Source organism: Octodon degus, unplaced genomic scaffold (assembly GCF_000260255.1).
Source record: "Octodon degus isolate 3935 unplaced genomic scaffold, OctDeg1.0 scaffold00168, whole genome shotgun sequence".
NCBI classification, from domain to species: Eukaryota; Metazoa; Chordata; class Mammalia; order Rodentia; family Octodontidae; genus Octodon; species Octodon degus.
The window spans coordinates 3,907,541-3,929,827 of record NW_004524744.1 but is presented as its reverse complement, the minus strand read 5'-3'; the positions used below and the strand labels follow the sequence as shown (position 1 = coordinate 3,929,827).

The 22,287-nt window shown below is 35.5% G+C and overlaps 1 protein-coding gene and 1 pseudogene across 1 annotated transcript in view; one reads left to right on the top strand and one right to left on the bottom strand.

Moving 5' to 3' along the window:
• Positions 1-22,287, bottom strand: part of CUNH4orf22 (chromosome unknown C4orf22 homolog) — a 933,771-nt gene that overhangs the window by 608,584 nt on the left and 302,900 nt on the right. The gene's annotated exons all lie outside the window — the stretch shown is intronic.
• Positions 13,773-14,517, top strand: LOC105743800 (annotated as a pseudogene).

Genomic DNA, 22,287 nt, shown 5'->3' with positions numbered 1-22,287 from the left:
GACCCTTGCACTTGCCAGGGAAGCGCTTATTCTACTGAGCCATTTCCCTGGCCCTGCTCACTTCTTAAACATTAAGAGCTTTTGTTTTTACAGGTAATCATCAATACATACTAATACTGTCTTGAAAACTTTCCTACTTAAAAAAGATATATATTAATGCTATTATAAATCCCAAGAATTTTTGTACACATTTATCAAAATAGTACATGATGTTCCATATGTACATTTAATCTCACTTAAAGTAAGTAAATAAGAAATACAGTTCAACAAGGAGGCATTTGGGGATCCATAACAAAATGGGGCAATTTTCAAAGTCTTGCATGTATGTGCACACACGTATCTTTCATTAAAATTTACAGAAAATAAAATAACAAAAGTTCACCATACAGATAAATTATAAATTATTTTGATACTGTAGGTCACAGAAAGCCTTATTAGGATAAGAATCCATTTTCCTTACTATTGAATGTTTAAACGTATGCATAGTGAAATGATTCTATCAAAGTTTGTAGGCTGATTAAAGACATAAAACATCTTTTTAAAGAAACATGTATAAAACTTACAAGCAAAGTTAAAAGAAGAAAGGTTAAAAGCCGTGCTAGATTGTTCTGTACCATCTGCAACTAAATAGTGTTTCTCAGGCTTAATTAAATAAAGACCCATGTAAATACTTTAAGAAAGAAAACTTCCTGTTAACAGCATTAAGTCAGAAAGATCTGAACATACTTCCCCCTCTGCGTACACAGTCTAAAAATATTACCAGCAGCTCCATTTCATCAAGGAAAACTATAACTGTTTTACATATCTTAGAACCAGATGTACATCAAGAAATATAATATATCCAGTTCTTTACCAAAACTAAACTTCTTAGACAACTAGTAAATTAAATGTTTTACTGCTCTAAATATCAAATAAAGTGAAGTAAAAGATTTAAATTTAGAAAATAGTATTTTCTGAATTTCTTCTGCTATGTCACTGAGAAAAATTTTGTGGAATATTTTTATTGAGAAAATCACAGACTCACATGAAGGTGGGAGAAATAATATAGAGAAATCTTATGCACATGTTACTGAACTTCTTCCCATAGTAGTGTGGGGTTTCAACTATAAGGAAATATCACTAGCAGAATATTAACCATTATTATCCACCAACATTACCCAGCTTTGCAGCTATACAGGGATGAGCAAGGCTCTACCACTGAGCAACATCCTTAGCCCAAAGTTACGTCTGTCTGCTTCTATACAGTTTTATCCAGTGTATAGGTTTCCTTGTGCACTATCTTTTCCAGACACTGAAGAGTTTGCCATCATATGACATTCTCCCTGGCCAACACTTTGTAACCACATTCATCTTACTCCAATTTTTAAGTCTTTCATTTTCTCTAACCCCCAGGAAACATCCATCTGTCCTACATTTCAAATATTTTGTCCTTTAAAATTCCCTATCAATGGACTTAAAGCATATAGTCATGATTTGTTTTTGTTTTGTTTTGTTTTGTTGACACTGTATCTCAGTATGTAGTATAAGGTGCCCTAGAACACACAATTGCTGTGATTACAAACTTGCATCAGTTTGTCCAGGTTGATTGGCTTTTCATCAGTCAACAAATATCTCTGGAAATTGATCCAACTTGTGTGTTTTTTTCTTCTAAACGTAGAGATTTACATTTAATTTCAACATCTATTTCGAGTTTACCTTTTGTTTTCATTTTATTTTGTTTTGTTTTGCCTATGATATCAAGCTGCTCCTGTGCCATTTGTTGAAATGGCTATGAATTCACCAATAAATTAATTTTCACCCTTTTCAAAAATTGATTGTGTGTGTCTCTATAGGTTTATTTCCACCTTGTATATTCCATCTCCCTCTATCAATACCACACTATTCTTATCAATGTACTAATACTGTAAATCCTACTGTTAATTAGATTAATTTGAATTTACTTTTCTTTGTACAATTATTTTAGCTATTCTAGAGTTTGTGGCTGATTGTACCCAAGTTTTCTCTATGTCTTGTCTATCTCCAAAAAAAATAAATCTTGGTAATATTTTGATAAAAATTTCATTGACCCTATAAATCATTTTGAGAAAATGGGCATTTTATTGTTTTGGGCTTGCTAATCTATAAATATATTGTGTCTTTTTGTTTACATATGTCTCCTTTAATTTCATTCACCAACATTCTATTAATTTCTAGCATGCAAATACTTAAGATGATATATGAAGTAAATGTCAAAGTGTTTCATTTCACTGAAGTGATAGTAAATGATAGTGTAATTTTATTCTTGTTTTCAGGTGCCTAATGTTAGAATATAGAAATGCAATTAGCATTACACTCAAAATAATTTATAATGTGGACTGCTACTTTTAGTTTGGGAAGTTTGGGAATGTTTCTTGGGACATTTGTTTGTTAATGGCTATTTCTATGTGGATTATCATGGAATGTTTGAGTAGAGATGATTTATTTTGCTCCACTCCAAAATGAATTACTTTATTTCCTTACCTTGCTTTATTGTTATAGCTAAAACTTGAAGAACTATGCTCAGTAAGTGACAAAAATACACACTTTTGTTTGTTATCCGTATCAGGATGAAAACAGTCCATTTTCCTTAACATTACGTATGATTTTAGCTGTAATTTTTCAATAACTGTTCTTTATCAAGTTGAAATAACTTGCTGAAAATTTTTATTAAATAAGGTGTTGCACTTTGTCAATTTTCTGTGTCATTAGACATAATATTTTTCATATTTTGTTTACATAGTATATTACACTGATTAGTTTTAATTGCTGAATAAGCCTTAAGTACCTGAGAGAGAGAAAAATAAAACTAGTTGGTCATATATAATTCTTTCTACAAATTGTTAAATTATTTTTGGTAGAAATTTTGTATGTGAATTTATGAGATGGATTGGATTTATAGATTTCCTTATTTTTAGTATTTTTGTCTTGTTTGGGGGTCAGGGTGATATTGGCCTCAGTTATTCACCTCCTGGAAACAATTATATAAAAATTGCTATTAAGTTTTCCTTAAATATTTATCATGATTTTCTAATAAAATTCTAGGTTTGGAGATGTTTCTTTCAAGAGCTTTCTTCTTTCTTTCTTTCTTTCTTTCTTTCTTTCTTTCTTTCTTTCTTTCTTTCTTTCCTTCCTTCCTTCCTTCCTTCCTTCCTTCCTTCCTTCCTTCCTTCCTTCCTTCTTTCTTTTTGTGGCCAACTCAGTCTACCCTGGGGTGGGGCTGGCACAGTATCTGGTGCCAGGGATTAAACTGCTTGTTATCCATGCATATTTGCCTAAGCTGGCAATTTAGACCACTAAGCTATCTTGCTGGCCTCTCAAGGGCTTTCAACTATGGGCTCAATAGATATTTTTGGTTCTACAATCTGAGGTACAGGATCTCAGGATAAATCCTGAGGGGATTTCACTGACCTTATCAGACCCAAAAGCTACAACTCTTGTTGCATAGGTCCTGCTTTACCTTGGTCTTAACCATCCAGTAGAAAACTATGAAGACGAAATATAGGAAGGAAAGCCATGCTGTTATGTTGAGCTGTGGGGGACTCAGGTCAATAATTTCTGAAATTGCCAGTTAAACAGAAGACCCAATGCTATTATGGGCTACTGGACTCTTTTAGAATATTTTGCTGAGTTTACACACCTATAATATTCAAATAACAGAACTTAGAAAAAAAGGGGTATACAGATGAATGTCCATTTTGTATCTGTGTATTCAAAGTGGTTAGGATAGATAGTTACATCTGTTAATGAATAGAACGATTTGTTCTAATAGTGTTTGTAAATAAGATATCAAGTCCGCATCCTGAACAGCAATTAACCACTAAGGAGAATGTATGCAGTGTGTTAATTATTGAAACTGTCCTACTGATTTGATTTGAAACTGTCTCATTGCTATTTGTTTATCAATAAAATTATGGCAAAAAAATTGAAAATAAAAATAAAAATAAAAAATAGATATTTTTATGTGTCTTTATGTTTAATACATAGTGTCTTTTAATTCAGCATAGTGAATTGAAATGTAATATTTATTTTTAAATAGAATTAGTATTTCTGTAGTTTTTTATTTAGTCTTTACAATTAGGAAGTATAGACCAAAAAGAAGCAATTTTTAATTGCTTTTTGTTAATTGTTAGGATTTTGCCACTAATGTTTTAAATTTTTGGTATGTTTATTCTATAGTCTATGTAACAGAAGAAATTTTTCTTTTCATGCCATATTTTATATTAAGATACTTCAGAGACTTGTGAACGTGTTTTTTGGTTGATTTGCTTCAGCACAGCTTGGAGATTAGCATGTTATGCTTCTCATGACAAGACACCTGCTTACTGTATAGTATATCATGTACATAACTGCCTATTTTTTTTCATATTAGGACCAATATTATTTTTATATAAAATTTTGTTTTCTTACCATTGAGATTGTTTGTATCATTTGGTTGAGTTTTGGTAGCACATGACTCAAGAAATTATGGAACAACTCTCACTAGGGCCTGTTTTAAAATTTAATCACCACCAAAAGTCTTCACTTTCTAATAGCATTCATGACCTTGGGAGTTAGAATTTCAATTTATGAATTTGGGGAAATGAAAATATTCACAACATAAGCAAATAAAAAGTGGCCCTTGTGGTACTTCATGCTTGGCTTATACAAGAGTATCCAGAAGCAGGTTACAGGACAGAGATTCAAGTACTCTCATACTTTGGAGGGATATTCAAAGGGGACAACAATGGGATGAGCAGGATCAGTCAGAGGATGAAGCAAGGCAAGGAGGGAGTCTACAGGCACCGTGAAACATGCATGGCACCACAGAACGCCACCAGGAGGCAAATGTGTATCATTTGTATCGCTTTACCAACTCAGCCCTAAGGAGAGAAGACCAGTGTTAGACAACAGGCAACCAGGACTTGGCCCTTGTAGGCTGGTTGAACAGACCTGTAAAAGACACGTAGACAAGGACCAAGAGTGTTCATGACAATGACCTGGGTAAAGACAGTAGGTAATAGTGAACTTGAAGTATAATCTGCTATCATAATTCAGACAGGCATTTTAAAAAAATGAAAACTAAAAGAATGAAAGAAATTTGGTCTGGGGAATTTGGAGAAGGCTTCCCACATAGCATAGACCTAGAACAAAAAGAAATTGTGGAGCACATTATTCAAAATATTTGAGGAGTTCAAGACAGACAGAACATGAACTGAAGCATGGGGCTTTTCTCAGGGTGGAACTGTGTGCAGCTCCCAGTCTCTCTTTGAATTGAGACTGATGCTGCATGGTCTGTACACAGAGGAAACAAAGTAGATTTTGAAGAAGATGGATTATAACCTATAATCTGTGTTTTGTAAACCTTTCTTGTAAAGGCAAGGGATGGTCAAGGCATCAGTTTCGTGATAAATTTATGATTTTTCTGGGCAGTTTAGATACCTCAATCATCACCTCTGTCTAGAAAAATGTTCCTCTTCAAAATGAATTGGCCGTTATTTTTTGCTGACTTTCTAACAATTACATCTGTTAATAGTCAATTCTATATTAATAAATAGTAGCTATATATTCCTAGTGAATAATATTTTCTAATTACATATAATTTGACAAATCTGCTATAAATGAGTTTAAAATGCACAATATCAAGTTCCAATATTCGTATTTACAGGGCAAGATTGAAAACTTGGCAAAGGAAAACTATTAGGAGTTATAGGACAGTATATTCTTGACTACATGTTACATTGACATATGAAGATATTGAGAGATTTTTGTGTTTATTCAGCTTTAACTTTAGTCCAACACTTAAAAGCAAGCACATATTAAAACATTGTTTCCTTTGTATATAGAGTACACCTGTTAAAAAAATACATTCTGTTCCACCCTGTGTACTTAGAACTGCATTAAAATGCTTCCATATAAATTAGAGATTTAGCAATGTATTTTAGCCTGCCATAAGGTCATAAAATATATAATGACATGCTGTTATTTTATAAGGTGTTTAAAACTAAAATTGAACGATTTAAAATATTTAAGCTGTCTTTCAAATTCTGTATTTAATTGACACCAGCCTCACTTAGGCATTTACGTTCATCTACACTACATCTTGTGGTTTACACAACTCCTCTGATGCTCACTATTAGTCACTAAAATGACATGGGAATATCTAGGGTCAGGAAGTTATCTTCAGGATTTAGATTCAAGAGAGGCTAACCTCCTAGAGCTGACCTGGACCTGTGGACATTTGCGGTTCTGAGCCTAAAAGGTTCTCAGGCTGTCCCTGGGTGCTCTGTTGGCACCCTGTCATTTGGCTTGTGCCTGTGTCTGGAGAACTATGTGCCAGAATAAACCCATAAACACTGAGGGAGGAAGCAAATCACCATGGACTTAGGAATTACTCAGTGTTGGGTCTGAACGACTGGAAACCTCTGGCATTCGTGCACGAAGATAACCAAATCTACTCATTATCTTCTAATTCCCAGGCACAACAGATGGGAATTGATTTATTCATAAGGCTTTTGCAGATATGAAGGAGTGTGGATTTTTCTCTCAGATAGACCTTATATGCCTCTGAGGTTAGGACAATCCCATTTCTAGAGTTTCTGTAGAAATTATGCTGCCCGTAAGAGCCTCACAAAGTGCTGCCATATGCCAGCTGCATGACCTTGGAATGTGGCTATGTAAGCAAGTATCAGCTCTGTGGTGACTGTGGCTGTTTAAGTAGTCAAGAGTACATATTAGCTAAAACTTTCAATATGTTAAGAAAAAACCATATGAAGCAGGTATGAGACTGCAATCACAAATTCAGCTGTGCAAGGAGATAGCCCTTTATTTTTCTAGAATAACTTATTAATTAAATCATTTAACTTATTCCCTTATTGCTCAGAACTGAGCTGAAGTGCCAAAGGTCATGTGCACAATAAGCACAAGCTTTTGGGGACTCTTGGGTAGCACTTATCCATGCTTGTAGCCACTGCACCATCTGGTCAAGTCCTTGGGAATTCTGTCTACTGAGCTACAGTTCTATCAAATCTAGCTTTCAGCTGTCAGGTTCTGTCCACCAACTCTTTCAGAAAATATCATGACTCCCTCAAGTACTGGAGGTTTTCTCAGTCAATACAGAACATGTGGAGCTGTGTAGAAGTGTCTGAGCAAGCCTCAGCCAATTCCACTTACAGATGTATTTGAGCCATGCCTGCTATGGGTCAGGTGCCCTTCCATAAGGGTAAGCTTTTGGACTTCTCTGCTCTGGAGTCTCAGCCTCCTATTTGGGTTTTATATTACTCCATGTCTGGGTTTTAACTAGTGGAGCAACGAGTCAGGGTGTACAGCTCCTATTTGATGAACCATACACTGCTCAAAATCTTTCATTCCCTCTCCTTTTACTGTCTTTCTTAACATACTCATCTTTACCCATTTTCACCCTCTCAAATCAAAACATTGCTTTGTTTGCCCTTTGCTTCAGCATTTTTCTGAACATGTCCTTTGGGAAAGCAATGAAAATGACTGCTCTCATACATTGAGTACTGAATGGGCTGTACACTACAAAAATATTGGAAAGGAGAGATTATATTATAATTGTTCCCATATAGACTTTATGGGCTCCTCTGCCAACATTTCATTAGCACAATTATTTTTGCACATTTACAAAAAGAATTGCTGAGCCTGAACATACCCTTTGTATTAATATCACCTATCTAATAATATTCTGAAATTAACTACTAGTATTAATTTTATGTGTTAAATAATTAAAATATCAATATACAGCATTACTTGCACTCAACATTAGCATGCAATTATAGTTAAATGCATACATATATTTTTGGATAGTAAAATGATGGTAAATATTTAAATACCAATATATTTTTACAAATTAATGAAAGCCTTCCCGATGCACATTATGGACTTTTCCTGTGTCTTAAAAAGAAATGAGAGCAAACATAAAACAGACCCTTGAAAGCATTTTCAATATACCCATACAGTTGTATTGGATTTTTTTTTTTTTTTTTTTTTTTTTTTTTTTTGCCAGGCCAGCCCACCCAACTGGTGTGTCCTGTGATGCCAAAGATCCAACCATGGTCCCTGCACACTTACCTAAGCTTACCTAAGCTGGCACTTTAGATCATTGATCTATCTCCCAGCCCATGGCTTTAAATTCTTGATAATTTAATGAAAGTTTAATTTATATGTCTTTCCTCCAATAAGAAGTAAGATATGACAAAGGCAGATCATAATAGTCATAAAGATCACTGAAGAATTTGAACTTGCATTTTATCTAGAATTTCAATATGATAATCAACACTTCTCTGAAATACAAAGATGATGGTTTGAGAAATACTCTTGGAAACATGTATTCAGTAGTTCAGTAATAGTCAAGCTGTCAAGATGACCAAAGATGTTCTAATATTTAATTAAAAGGCACCTATGCTACTATCACAAAGAGGAGGGCATGCAAACTCTGTAAATGGCTTTGAAAGTATCAGACAGATCTTAACTCTACAAAAAAAGATAATCATCAAGAAAGTATTGGATGAATGACAAATATTGTTATTTCCATGGTACATGTAGAACCAAACAGGAAACATACATGCTTTTCATTTATGTAATAAATATTAATCAAGATATATTTTGTTATGTAGGTTTTAAGGTACTATGGTAAACACTTTGTCTTTCAAAGAAGACACATAAAATTAGGCAGGAAGATAAAGTCAAAAGTATGGGTCAGTGTAAAAGACAGTGAGTGTAGAAACTGCAGCTAATTCACTCTTGTGTGGGAAGGAAAGATGAAATTTTTTTACAGAGAATGGAACTAGTAAAATTTGAAGAATGGTTAAAAATTATTAGGATGATGGAAAATATTTGCATTTTTATTCATTCGTTCATTTTATGCTACTATAGCTCACAGACTTCTAGGCATTCATAAATTACTGGGGTAAAAACCTAAACTAAATCTCTCATCCTGGAGAAAATTACTTTCAATGTGGATATACAAGGGTCAGCCAAATAGTTCAGCAGATGAAAGCACCTGCAATCAGGTGCAGGGGCCAGGGCTCTGATCCCCTGGCCTGCCCTGTGGCCCTGCCCCAGGGGCCAAGTGAGACAGCAATTGAGACTGGGTATGGTGGTGCACGCCTGTAATCCCAGCTCTTGGGAAGCTGTAAGCAGGCAGATTACATGAGTGCGATCTAGTAGCGAGACTCTGAACACCACATAGGCCCTTCCTTAAAAACTTTTAAAAAATGTGGACATAGAGGGTAAATATAATAAGGCATAAGGCACCAATGTTGTTCAGTAGTGGCAGGGGTAGCAGTCAAGGTTGCTTGCCATCACTAAGAAAGTGATACTAATAGGTTATGGCCCTAGTATGAATTGCTGAATTATTATGGTGGTCATCTAAAATGGCTGAAGCCCTTAAAACAACAGCTTATCTTCCCAGAGACCACCTCCCTGCTTCTTCTCCAACTCAGCCCAGGATGCAGTTTCCTTTCACCTTTCCCACCACCTCAGGGAAGATCCCAATCAGCTCCTCAGGTGTATCTAAACACCCGCCTCAGGATGTTTAGATGTACCTGGCCATAAAAGCCTCAGCCTCCCTTTGTTCCAATTCAGAGAATTTCTTATCTTCCCAAATTTTCTCCGTGTCCTCTAAGATAATGAAGCTCTTTTCCCTTTATAATAAATCCCTTTTCCCTTTTTCCTTCTGCCTGTTTCTCTGCTGCAACACCATCAAAACCTTTCAGATACCTAAGGAAAGATGAAAAGAGACAAGGGTAAAATCAATGAGGAAAAACATCTCATGGAGAATGAGTGTTCCACACAGCTGGAATAGAGCAAGAACAAAGTCCTTATGGTGAGAACTTCCCTGATACGTTTAAGGTCAGTGTGACTCTGGTGAAGTAGTAGACAAGCTAGTAAAATCAGAAGGTGAGAAAGGTTATATAAGGTGATACTTCAGAAGAAAGGGAAGTGGGGCTCTACAAATGAGCGAGCAAGCAATAGAGCACGGAATTCAAGTTGGATATCTGGGAAAACATGAGAGCAATGAGAAAATGAGTAAGGGATAAAAAAGTCATCAAACAAGGGGCTTGTGGACCATGAGGAATTGGGAGGATCTTAGGAGCCAATACCTGTAGGAAGCAAGATGAGATAAGAGGTAGCTAGAGAGAGGTCTCTTTGAAATCAAGATTATGGATACTTGAACCTGGTAATAAATTTAAAGTCAAAGTGGGGCACTGGCAATAAGACCGTCAAGATAAGATAAAGTGAAAGATGACATAATTGAAAGAAAGGAGGCCTAGAAATTCATGGGCTGCAGTACCATGCAATTTTATGTATGTATGTATGTATGTACGTACGTACGTACGTACGTACGTATGTATGTATGTATGTATTTATTTATTTATTTATTTATTTATTTGATACAGGTTCTTGCTACAAAGCTCAGACTCCTAGTGATCCTCCTGTCTCATCCTCCCCAGCTCTGGGATTACATAGGTGTTAGCCACACCTGGTTTCAGAGGCCAGCACAGTATTAAGTACCGGGGATCAAACCAGGCATTTTGCACTAGCCAGGCGCTTAGACTTCCATCTATTTCCCCCACCCAAGGTTTTGAAACCACCTAAAAATGATAAATAAAACCCGATATAAACAACAGCCTTGGTCTACTAGACCCAACCATTTAAGTACAGATGATGAGCAGATATAGCCTGAGTTAACAGCTCTGTGAAATTTTATGATAGAAGAAAGCTTGAAATGTAATGATAGAAAAGGTGGTATCTAATCCAGATCAAACTTAGCTTTTTCTCTCCAGTTGGTTGTTTTCTTTCTTCTTGCTTTTTTTCTCTTCTTTCCTCTCTCTGGTGTGTGTGTGTGTGCAGCATTAAAGTGCAGTCAGTTCACTGACAATGAAATGTGGGAGAGCAATTGGGTTGATTACACTTGACAGTATGGGGAAAGTGAAGAACCAGCTGAAGGTGGGATAGAAGCATTGTAAGGTTAATATAACTGTTTTTCTCTTTGCAAATTTATTATTTTATTACACTGGAGGGTAAAAAGGAAAACAGGAAATGTATTTATATGAAACTATCCATATCACAGAATTGATTTAATCAGTAAAAATTTATGCCGTCCTACTACACTGCAAACAAATATCATGTTGTACTTAATAATGCTGTTCTGATACTGACAGTATCATTCCATAGTCCTTGTCTGTGAAGCAATTTGCTGCACAGTAGTTAGTTATTTGGAAACAAAAATTTAGAAAAAACATCACAAAATAAGTAAAACAGTGACAAAAAAAATCAAATTCATTCTAACTCCTTCCCTCTAAAGAAATAATGCCCTTTTGGTACAATCTAAATGCAGTTTTATTCATTATGTTCTTTTCATAGTAGACATTACATAATTTTTAAGGTCTCAATTATGGATTATTCTTGTACACCAGCTAAGACAAATTTTAAAACTATATCTAACTGGTATAATTAAAGTTATTTTGGCCTGAATGATTACAGTGTATAGCACAAGCACACATCTGTTATTTTAAGTGTCATCTGTGTTTACATGAAAATCAATTTTAATTTATTATTTTTCATTTAAGGAGGTTTAACATAAATCTTCAATGAGTAGAGCTTCTATAGTCCATCCCCAGGATTTCAACCCTTATCTGCCTACGTTACAAGCAGCAAGATGCTGGGTGCTTGTGGAAAAGAGGCTAAACAAAAGCTCTCAGATTAGGGAGACAATAGTGGATGACAGGCCCAGAGCAGTGACAATGAAAACAGGGAGCTGTCAATCAATTTAACATCTCTTTTCAAGGTGGAATCAACATAATTTGGTGGCAGAGATAGATTAGATTTAAATAAACATGGGACATTTCAGAAGAAGACTTGTGAAAGAACCCTGATGGCAATGCATCTAAAAATAGTGTTAAACATTAATGTAAGACTTGAACTGAAAAGTTGCCTGAAATCATTTTGTCTGATATTATTCTTTCCTTAAAGCTCCCAAACACACTATCAACATTTAACATAAGTGTCACCGTGAATGACCTTTGGAGTACATGGAGGACACAGCAATGAAATTCCCATCACAACTGCATAAAAAGCCTGTCTCTGGAAAATTTCCATTACAAAAATCCTCAGGCATCTGTAGCATTATGACAAACTGAGATGATAGGGACAGGTTCCTTTCCCAACCAGGCACTTTCAGACACACACAACCTTATCATATATACGAAGAAATAAATCTCCCTGACATACGAGAAGCAGATACAAGAAATGGGAGAGACAGAAGTTCTATAGCTGTCAATAATACTAGAACCTGATGTTGGGCTTGTTTTTTTAATTTATGTATTTCTCCTAGTACATGTTTTTAGTACATAATGATTACATTCATCACTGGGAGTTGGTACAGCTGCATTATTCATGGACAGATCCCTCTAAACCTAGAATAAATTTAATTCTCAATTAAAATGGAAATAATTTTGGGAAGTACAATTTTTTTCCCATAATTTTATTGAGAAACAAATAGCAATGAGACAGTTTCAAACAAAATTGGTAGGATAGTTTCAATAATTAAAATGGACATTTATCTGTATCCTCTTTTTTTTTGCTTAGTTCCGTTATTTGAATATTATAGGTTTGTTAACTCAGCAAAATATTCTAAAAGAGTCCCGTAGTCCATAATAGTATTGGGTCTTCTACTTCACTGGCAATGTGAGAAATTGTTGACCTGAGTCCCCTACAGCTCAAAATAACAGCATGGCTTTACTTCTTATACTTTGTTTTCATACTTTTCTGCTGGATGGTTAAGACCAAGATAAAGCAAGACCTATGCAACAAGAGTTGTAGCTTTTGCGTTGGATAAAGTCAACAACTTTTATCATCTAAAAACTATATTCCTGGATTTTTTATCAGTATGTTAGCAAATGGATTAATAATCAATTCATATGACAGAGAAATTAAGGTCTATTCCTTATTTCTCTTCTCTGCAAAACCATGAATGAAAAGTAAAACATACTAGCACAAATTTCATTCAAGCATTTCTTAGAAATAGCAAACCACATAATTACTTAGCTAGTCTAACCTCAATGAAATTTCTCCTCTGAGAAACACACTATCCCAACTGCACTGTCATTATCTCTCATGTGCACAACTCCCACTGGTTCTAATTATAGTCCTATGAATATAAAAAGTAAGATTTCCTATACCCAGATACCTGTTATTAAAACACTTGTTTCAAATAGTCTCATATGGATTCAGTATAAACAAAGACTCTTAAAAATGGCAAGCACTTCACACTAAATTTTGGAAGAGATTATACTACCATTTTTATCACTTATATTTAAGTGTCATATCCACTGTTGATGTGAGGGAAAAGAATAAAACAGGCATAGTCAAATTAAAATATAGGCAGAAATATCCAAACAGAGTATTAAAAATACAGAGTCCATAGTATTTACTTTACAGCAATAAAAGACCTATGTTATTCTTTATGTAATATATACATTAACCCTTTGAATAATGTCTCTTTCAAGATGTCATATTCACTGGAGCTACCTTCACTCATGCACATACCTGTGCAAATTTAAGTATTAGTATTTGTCCACTAAGCATTGCTTACCATTGAAGCATTTTGAAAAGAAAAAAAAAAAAAAAAAAGGTGTGGCTGAACCTATTTTGGCCATTACTCATAAAACTACTCACATTTTACAGGATCATTTCTACTTTTAAATTTTTTACCTCTTTTTTGTGGTGCCTGGGAGGTGGTCAGTAGCTTCAACATGAAGCTGAACATCTCATTCTCAGCCACTAACTGCCAGAAACTCATCAAGGTCGATGATGAACGCAAGCTTCACATGTTCTACGAGGAGTGCATGGCCACAGAAGTGGCTGCTGATGCCCTGGGTGAAGAGTGGAATGGTTACGTGGTCCAAATCAGTGGTGGGAACGAAAAGCAGAGCTTCAACATGAAGCAAGAGTCCTCACCCATGGCCGCGTGAGCCTGTTGCTGAGTAAGGGGCACTCCTGCTACCCATCGAGGAGGACTGGGGAGAGAACGCAGAAATCCGTCCGAGGCTGCATCGTGAATGCCAACCTCAGTGTTCTCAATCTGCTTACTGTAAAGAAAGGAGAGAAGGACATTCTTGGGTTGACTGATACTACCGTGCCTCAGTGCCTAGGACCCAAAAGAGCTAGCAGAATGCGCAAACTTTTCAATCTAAGGAAGATGATGTGCACCAGTATGTTGTCAAGAAGCCCTTGAACAAGGAGGGTAAAAACCCCAGGACTAAAGCCCCCAAGATCCAGTGACTTGTTACTCCACGTGTCCTTCAACACAAAAGCCGCTGTATTGCACTGAAGAAGCAGTGCACTAAGAAAAACAAGGAAAAGGCTGCAGAGTATGCTAAACTTCTGGCCAAGACAATGAAGGAAGCCAAAGAGAAAAACCACAAGCAGATTGCCAAGAGATGCAGGCTGTCCTCTCTGAGAGCTTCTACTTCCAAGTCTGAGTCCAGGCAAAAGTAAAATGCTTCAGTAACAAACAAATTAGATCTGAGATCCAGTCCTAGCTTAGGCCCAGTGAGTGTGTGGGAGAGCTTCGAGCTACCCTGCGTGGGCAAGACCTGCCAGTGCAAGCCCAGGTCCAGGGTGGGTGAGATCCTCTTCCACTCCATTGGGGCCCCCACCACCACTATGAAGCACCCCACCCCACCCTGCCCGCCCAGTGAGAATTTCTGCCGCTTTCAGGGGACCCCCTGATCCAGTCCTAGCCAGGTCCAGTGAGTGTGTGGGAGAGCTTCCTCTCCCCCCTACTCCAATTGTCCCCTTCAGACTCAGCTCAGGCCTGGCATACAGGTCTGGGGTGAAACCCTGCAACTGCAATCCCTGCAGAGAGGGTAGGGGACAGAACCACCCAGCTAGTCCAGGAGCATAAAATCTTGCCAGAAGGGCACAACAGGTTCATTCCCAAGGGCGGCAGCAGGAAGGAGCTGAGCACAGCAGCCAGACCGAAGCCAGACACAGCTGGATAAAAATAAACTCTGTAGATCTGCACCTGAACTTCAGTAGGTGCTAAGGTTATAACTGCACCAAAGCTCTACAACAAAGGTCAGAAAGCAGTGCTACACAAAATGATAATGAGAAAGAGCAAAATGCAATCTCAGACCCCAAGCCCAACCATAACAAGTGCAGAGGACACTAACACAGAACATATTGGGAATCACACAGCTGAAAGCAATGAATCAATGGCTTCTGAAATAAAGAAACAACTGCAGGAAGGTATAGAGGAACTCAGATTGGAAATGAAAAAAAATTCCTGAATTAAAAATGTTTGCAGTAAAGAATCAAATGCAGAAATATATGGAAGAAACCCATTGCCCACCCAGAACAAGAACAGATGACACTAGCTCAGCTCAAATGTATGAATTAATAGAGTTGATGGTAAATAAGCAACAGCAGAAAGTCATAGAGGAACTCAGAGCAGAATTCTTTTCTACTAGCTCAGCTCAAATGTATGAATTAATAGTGTTGATAGTAAATAAGCAACAGCAGAAAGTTATAGAGGAACTTAGAGCAGAATTTTCTGAAGTAGAAAAAGAATTCTCAGAACTCAGAGCAACTGAAGTAAAGAATCAACTACAGAAACACAGGGAGGAAACCCAATCTGAAAAACACACTGCAGTAAAAGAATTAATAACTGCCTCTAAAGAAGACATTGATTAAAAAAATAGAAGAAATTAGAAAAATGACGGATTCCTTGAATGAGCAATATAGGAAAGAAATAGATCACATGAAGCAGAGTCAAAGAGATATACAGGAACTTAAAATCTCAATCACAAGCTTGCAAAACCATTTAAGTGAAAGTGAAGACAGAGTTTCAGATCAGGTATTGAAAAGGTAAGAAAAGACCTCTTAAAAACAACGAGGATGCAGGAAAGAATAATCCATCACCTGCAAGATGATACAAAGATGAACAATGTGAGACTAATAGACATCAATGAGAAAGAAGGAGTCAATACAAATGACATTAAAAAAATACCTGCAGAAGTAATAGCAGAAAACTTCCCAAATATGAGGAAACAAACTGACATTCAGGTAACCGAAGCATACAGAATGCCAAGTAACCGCAACCCAATTAGAACACACTGAGACATATATAATGGTCAAGATCCCAGAAATTCAGCACAAGAATAATATACTGAAAGCTGCTAGAGAGAAGAAGCATATCACATTTTAATGGGAAAACCCATCAGAATTATGGCTGACTTCTCTTCACAAACCATGAAGGAAGAAGGGCATGGAGCAGAGTACTTCAAGTCCTCTATGAAAACAAATTCCAGTGCAGACTACTACACCCTGCAAAACTCTCTTTCAAGTTTGATGGAGAAGTGAAATACTTCCATGACAAAGAACAACTAAGGAATTTCATGATGACAGAGGCAACCCTACACAGGCTACTGAAAGATGTTCTAGAGAGGGAGCAAAATGATCAGAACTCCACAAATGAGATCAGAAGCAACCAATTAAATAGGGCAAGCAATTAAACACAGGAGAAAAAGGAGTAAACGGTAGCAGATAAATTAGATCTGACCTCATAAAAAATAAATTTTTTACGATAATAGTACTTTTTATTGTTACCTTGATGGTATTTGTGGTATATTTCAGTCTCTGTCAAAATATATACAACCGCATGTGAGAGAAGGTGATGAAATTTTTATATCATTGCCTTGTAATAATAAGATGCCATTTCGTAAATGAATTTGAACCAACACAAGTAAATTACTTTGAACTGTACCAAGTTTGTCCCTCTATTTAGGGAAGAGCTGGAATAAATTTGCGGTACTACTTGCATAATTTATTTATACAATTTAATATTTTTCAAAGAATATGAAAGAAATCAAAGTTACAATCCTAAGTGTCTAATTTACTACTGCCTAAGGGAAAAATGTTGAAAAGGGAAATGATAAAGTGGAGTTTTATCATATAGCATATATCAGATTCATATTTCTCTTCTCTGCTATCCTCTTCACACTTATTCCGAGAGGCTTAGATGGGTAATTATATGCTACCCTCTTGTCAGTCTGGGTAACTTGATTTTGCTTTAAAAATGAACATGAATGTGTTGCATTCACCAACTCCCCATAAAGAATTTTATTTTTATGCACTGCAAACTTAATAGTAAAAAATGGAAAAATACAATAAGCACAGTGACATTCCCCCATGGGAAACCAAAAGAAAGGCTTGGACAAGGAGTGTGAAGGACAAGGGAAATGATTAAAATATGTTACATGCTTGTACAAATCTGCCAAAATGAAATCCGTTAATCTGTCTGACCAATGGTAAGAAAATTAATCTGTCTAACAAAAATGTTAAGCAAATGCCACACAATCACTCATTTTATTTATTTATTAGGTACATACAGGAACTCACTACACAACTTAGACTTGTAGTGATCTTCCTGTCTGAGCCTCCCCAGTGCTGGGATTATAGGCATGTGCCACCACTCCTAATTTTGGTGGCTAACATGGCGTCAGAGGTCTTAATAAACAAAGTCTAAAGTACTTCAATCTAAAGGACACATCATTTTGTTTTTTCCAAAGAAATTTAATTAACAAATTAATTAATTTGTGGGGCACTAGGAATTTAACTCATGACTTTGCGTTTTTCAGGCAGGTAGACACTGTGCTACTGAACTATATCCCTGGCCTAGAGATTTTAAAAATAGCTTATTTCATTTTCCAAAGGCAAAATTTGAGCAAACTTAAGTAAAAATTAAACATTAAATAATTTTCAAAATAAAAAATAATGTATAAAATTTAATTAAAAGTGCCAAGCAGGAAAACTTCTTCAGCACATTGACATCTATGTCCTTGGTGTAATTTTAAGGCTTTCCCAGGATATAAGTTCCAGAAAGAAAACATCAACTTTTCCTGAAGCCATAACATGACCTATGGAACACATTCTATTTTTCAAAAAATAATTATGCAGGTATCTCAATCTTCCTAATCCAACATAGTTATCACTAGCCTTGTACATACAGCTCACTATCTTCCTAAGGTACCAAATTACATCATTTGCAGGACTATATATTCATTTGATCTCTCTACTGCAAGCAAAGAATTTTTCTTTATAGATGAAAAACTATTATCTAGTACTTAGACTGATTTCCTATCATTCATATAATATAAATATATCCTTGCTGTTCTGAGACTTACTGTGTTGCTTTATCTCCCAGCATGATCTCCTTTGCCCTCTCTGAACTAGCTGTACTGGCATTTACCTTCATGCTTGCCAGGTTCCCTCCATTACTGAGTTAATGTCTACCCACCCATATCTCTCCTCAAGCCAAGCCATTCACCACCTCCCATGCCAAGTCAACTTCTTCATAATCAGCATGAAAATTATCACATACCAACTTTCATGAACAAGACATTGATGGAATTCTACATGCAATTGCATGATTATTTAATTAATATCTTTCTTTACCACCATGCTGTAAAATAGAAAGGCATCAACCAGGAGTAGTGAGTCAAAATTCATTTCTCAATAATTTACATCTAATTCCTAGCACTGTTCCTGACAAAAAAATATGCAATAAACATAAACAGAAATGCCACTCATCAACTTAACTCAAGGCTCCTGAACTTCAGTGCTCTTGTATCCCTTTAAATCTAGCAAATATCTGCTTTTCATCTTTAGGGCAAGCAACAAGTTAAAGTTTTAAAGAAAACCACTGTACAGAAAATCTGCAAAGGTATACTAATATTTTATTGTGCTTTGAATGAGGAGTAAGACATACTAATCAGAAAAACAAGTATGAAAATAATGAGGTCAGTCAAAGAGAATAGCAGAAAACTAATTCCAGAATCTTAGATGTGTGTTTATGTTTGGCGACCAATTATCAAATCAGAAGGAGTGATAGAAATCAGATGAAAATTAACTTGAGGCCAGGAAATGAAGGACTTTGTGTCTCAGAATAAAGGAATGCATTCTGTAGATGACAAGGTAGTGCTGAAAGAGTTTAGTCAGTTATTTGTATTATCAGAATGATCTTTGACTTGTTTAGTTTTAGACAGAACACAAGACTTTTGCTGGCCCTTCCAGTTGTCTTGACATAGTTCCACTCTCAAATTTCACCTTCCTCTGTGAAGCCATCCCTGACCACCTCTCACTAATTAGGGTCAGGTTCTTCCTTTTGTTTTTAAAATGATTTGTTTTCATAGCTCTTCTAGAATTTTATTTATTCAACACAACACATAATTTTGTTTCCTGGGTAAATTAGGTTCATGAGTCAGAGAAAATAGTTGGTTGCACAGAAAACTGAGTCTTCAGTAGTTGGCGCCATAGGAATAGATGACAGTAGCCAAGATATACACGCCAAATAGAAGACAAAAGACTCTGATGTTCAAAAAAATCTGGTACTATACTGATAATCAGTATCAGTAAAATATCATCACAGAAATGCTAAGCAGAAATAGACTCAGGGAAAATAGAAAAAAAATACACAGAAGCAGAAAAAGTAGAAGAAAGGTATAGTCAAGAGCTGAAACAACAAGAGGTGTTGGTCTTGAGTGACAAATACTGTGACAAATTATTTTCATCAGGCTGCATGAAGATGAAAACATCACTGAATGTTTTCCAATAAAATATTGGGAGTTATTTAAGGATTGAAAAGCAGAAGCAGCAAGGACACTCCATGTCATTAGGCTGTGTGAAAGGATCAGAGTTGGAAATCAGCTTTGGACACTAAAGAAAAACTAGCCCTACCCAACTGCAGGCTTCCTGTGATAATTCAATTTATTGTCATTTTACAATGATCTCTGAATCCAGTTTCTCTCGGACTCTTCAAATATGACCTGTGCAGTTATACTCTTCCTCTGTCTACTTTGCCAGCCATGGAAATTCTCTCAATATTGTGTCAGATTAAATAGCAGGGAATGAAGAGCATGCTATCCAGCATCTATTTACCTATTTCTATGTTGGGAAATTAATCCCCCAAGAAAAGGAAATTTGCAACTTGAACGAACTATTTAAGTTGGAATGTGATGCAAATCTTACATCATTAGCTTCAAAATGACTTCTTCTTTCTGAAACTGATGGAAAATATTTGATGGGAAAGATGGCTCAGCCTACAAGTTTGGTTTCCTCATAAGATAAAATAATTAAGTTGTAATACTTTAGTTTACCTTTACCTTACTCAACTACTACATTAATACATGTGAAAACACTCAACCAGTTTGAAATACTGAAGAAATATGATTCTGGTCCCTCTAATTGTCTTTTCTAATGATGACCTGACAACCTCCCATACATCATTCATACATAGCCAAACATTTTGTGATATAAAAATAAGAGAAGATGGATTGTTCTGAAATATTTTATAAGAGCAATCATCCTTTGTCAGTTGTATTTAATAATGGAACACCAAGACATGAAAAAATTTCAAGTTATTTACTATATGATAAAATATTGAGTAATTAAGTAGAATTGAGTTGAACTCAATTATTGAAAAGTAAAAAGTTAAATAATCAAAATTCACCCTGGATGATAAAAACATAAAACATTTTCTGAATCAATATTTTTAGTATGTTTAATTTTCTTTAATATATCATATGCAAGAAAAAATAAGCAATATATATTACATCAAAAATAGTGACACTTGTAAATATTATAGATGCCTTTTTCTGTTTAAACGTGTTGAGAGTTCAAACTGTTCAGAAGACTTAAGATTTCTTTTCAAAGTTTTATGAAAAAGTATTTTAAATTTTTAAATTAATTTTAAAGAATTCACTGCACTTTTTATGTACTTGCAAAATTATGAATTTATAGGTTTTACTTCTTTTGCAAATATAAAATTGTATACTGATAGGTATATATTTATATAAAGTTGAAATTAATACAGAATGTATTATTTTAATTACAGAAGTAAGTAGCTATTGGGAAAAATTAAATCCAACATTAAGCACATTGCATCAATTCAATCTGTTCTCAATTATTTAAAATAATTTAACACTCAACAAAAACTAATTCATACTGTGAATATGAATGATCAATGGCAGGAAGAAGGTAAGCTAGAATATAAGGACTCAAGTTACTTGCAAATTATTCAAAAAAGTTGGTCATTCATGCATTGATCTGTTTATGCTATGGATTCACTTGTCTATATATGCTGTGACTACATTTTACAAGCCTCTAAAAAATAGTCAGTCAGAATAATAGAATAGAATATTTTAACATATTGAATAGGCTTAGAGTGATATCTGCAAGCCATTCACTAGTCCACATATTGTTTAAGCAAATAAGATCACCTTAAATTGGTTATTCCAGTAGTTTTGAGTCCTTTGACAATCCAGGAAATCTAGAATGCCACATTGAGCACGTAGGCGGCTGATGGAAACCTTTTTCTAAAAAGTACTAAAATCGCTTCCTGTGGTTAGCATTTCAGAATCCAGTCCAGAACAGTCTGTACCAATATTGTGGGTTTGTTGGTATCTTATTTATGAGCATCGGAAACAGAAGAGCACTATTGCCACGCTTTGAGTAGGATGCACGTGCAAGACAGATGGAACTTGTATTTCTATCAGATGCAATTAAAGGCTTTACTGAATATACTGCCAAATACCACAAATATTAAACCATTTTAGAGTAAATTTGCTATTGCTTTGACAGCAGTTCCAACAAAATAACAGGTTATTCTAACAAATGGTAAGATTAACTATATTGAACTAGTAAAATTATTGTAATTTAAAATGTGATAGTATGGTGCAGCTCTGTTTTATTAATATGGCACAACCTACACAAATTCAAACCAGAGGGTCTTATTTTAATAAAAGACATGAGGCTTTTGTATGCGAAAAGTTAGGAAATAGCTCTTAACTGAGATCTCCCAAGAAGAAATTAGTAAAGAATGGAGAGAGGCTGCTTTCCATGCAGTGAGAGTCCACTCAAGGGGTTCATGCTCGGCACATTGTCTCATGGTGCCCCCATCCCTAGGAAAGCCCCCACCCCATACTCATATCATATGCTTCAAAGAAACTCATAAGAATAGAAAAAGTAAGTGACCAATTGCCTGATTAACTAGAATCTGCTTCTGATCCTGGCCAGAGCAATTTTGGTTGAGTAGGGTGTTTGCTCCAAGATGCAGTGAGCTGAGGGTGAAATGGCAGTGTAGTGGAATCTCCCACAAAAACAATAAAATTTTAACTTATTTTAGAACAAAAATGTGTATGTCAGTTATTAAACAAAAAGAATGAAATCAGTAAAATAAGGCTGGTAGGATCCTTAGAACAAGGCTTG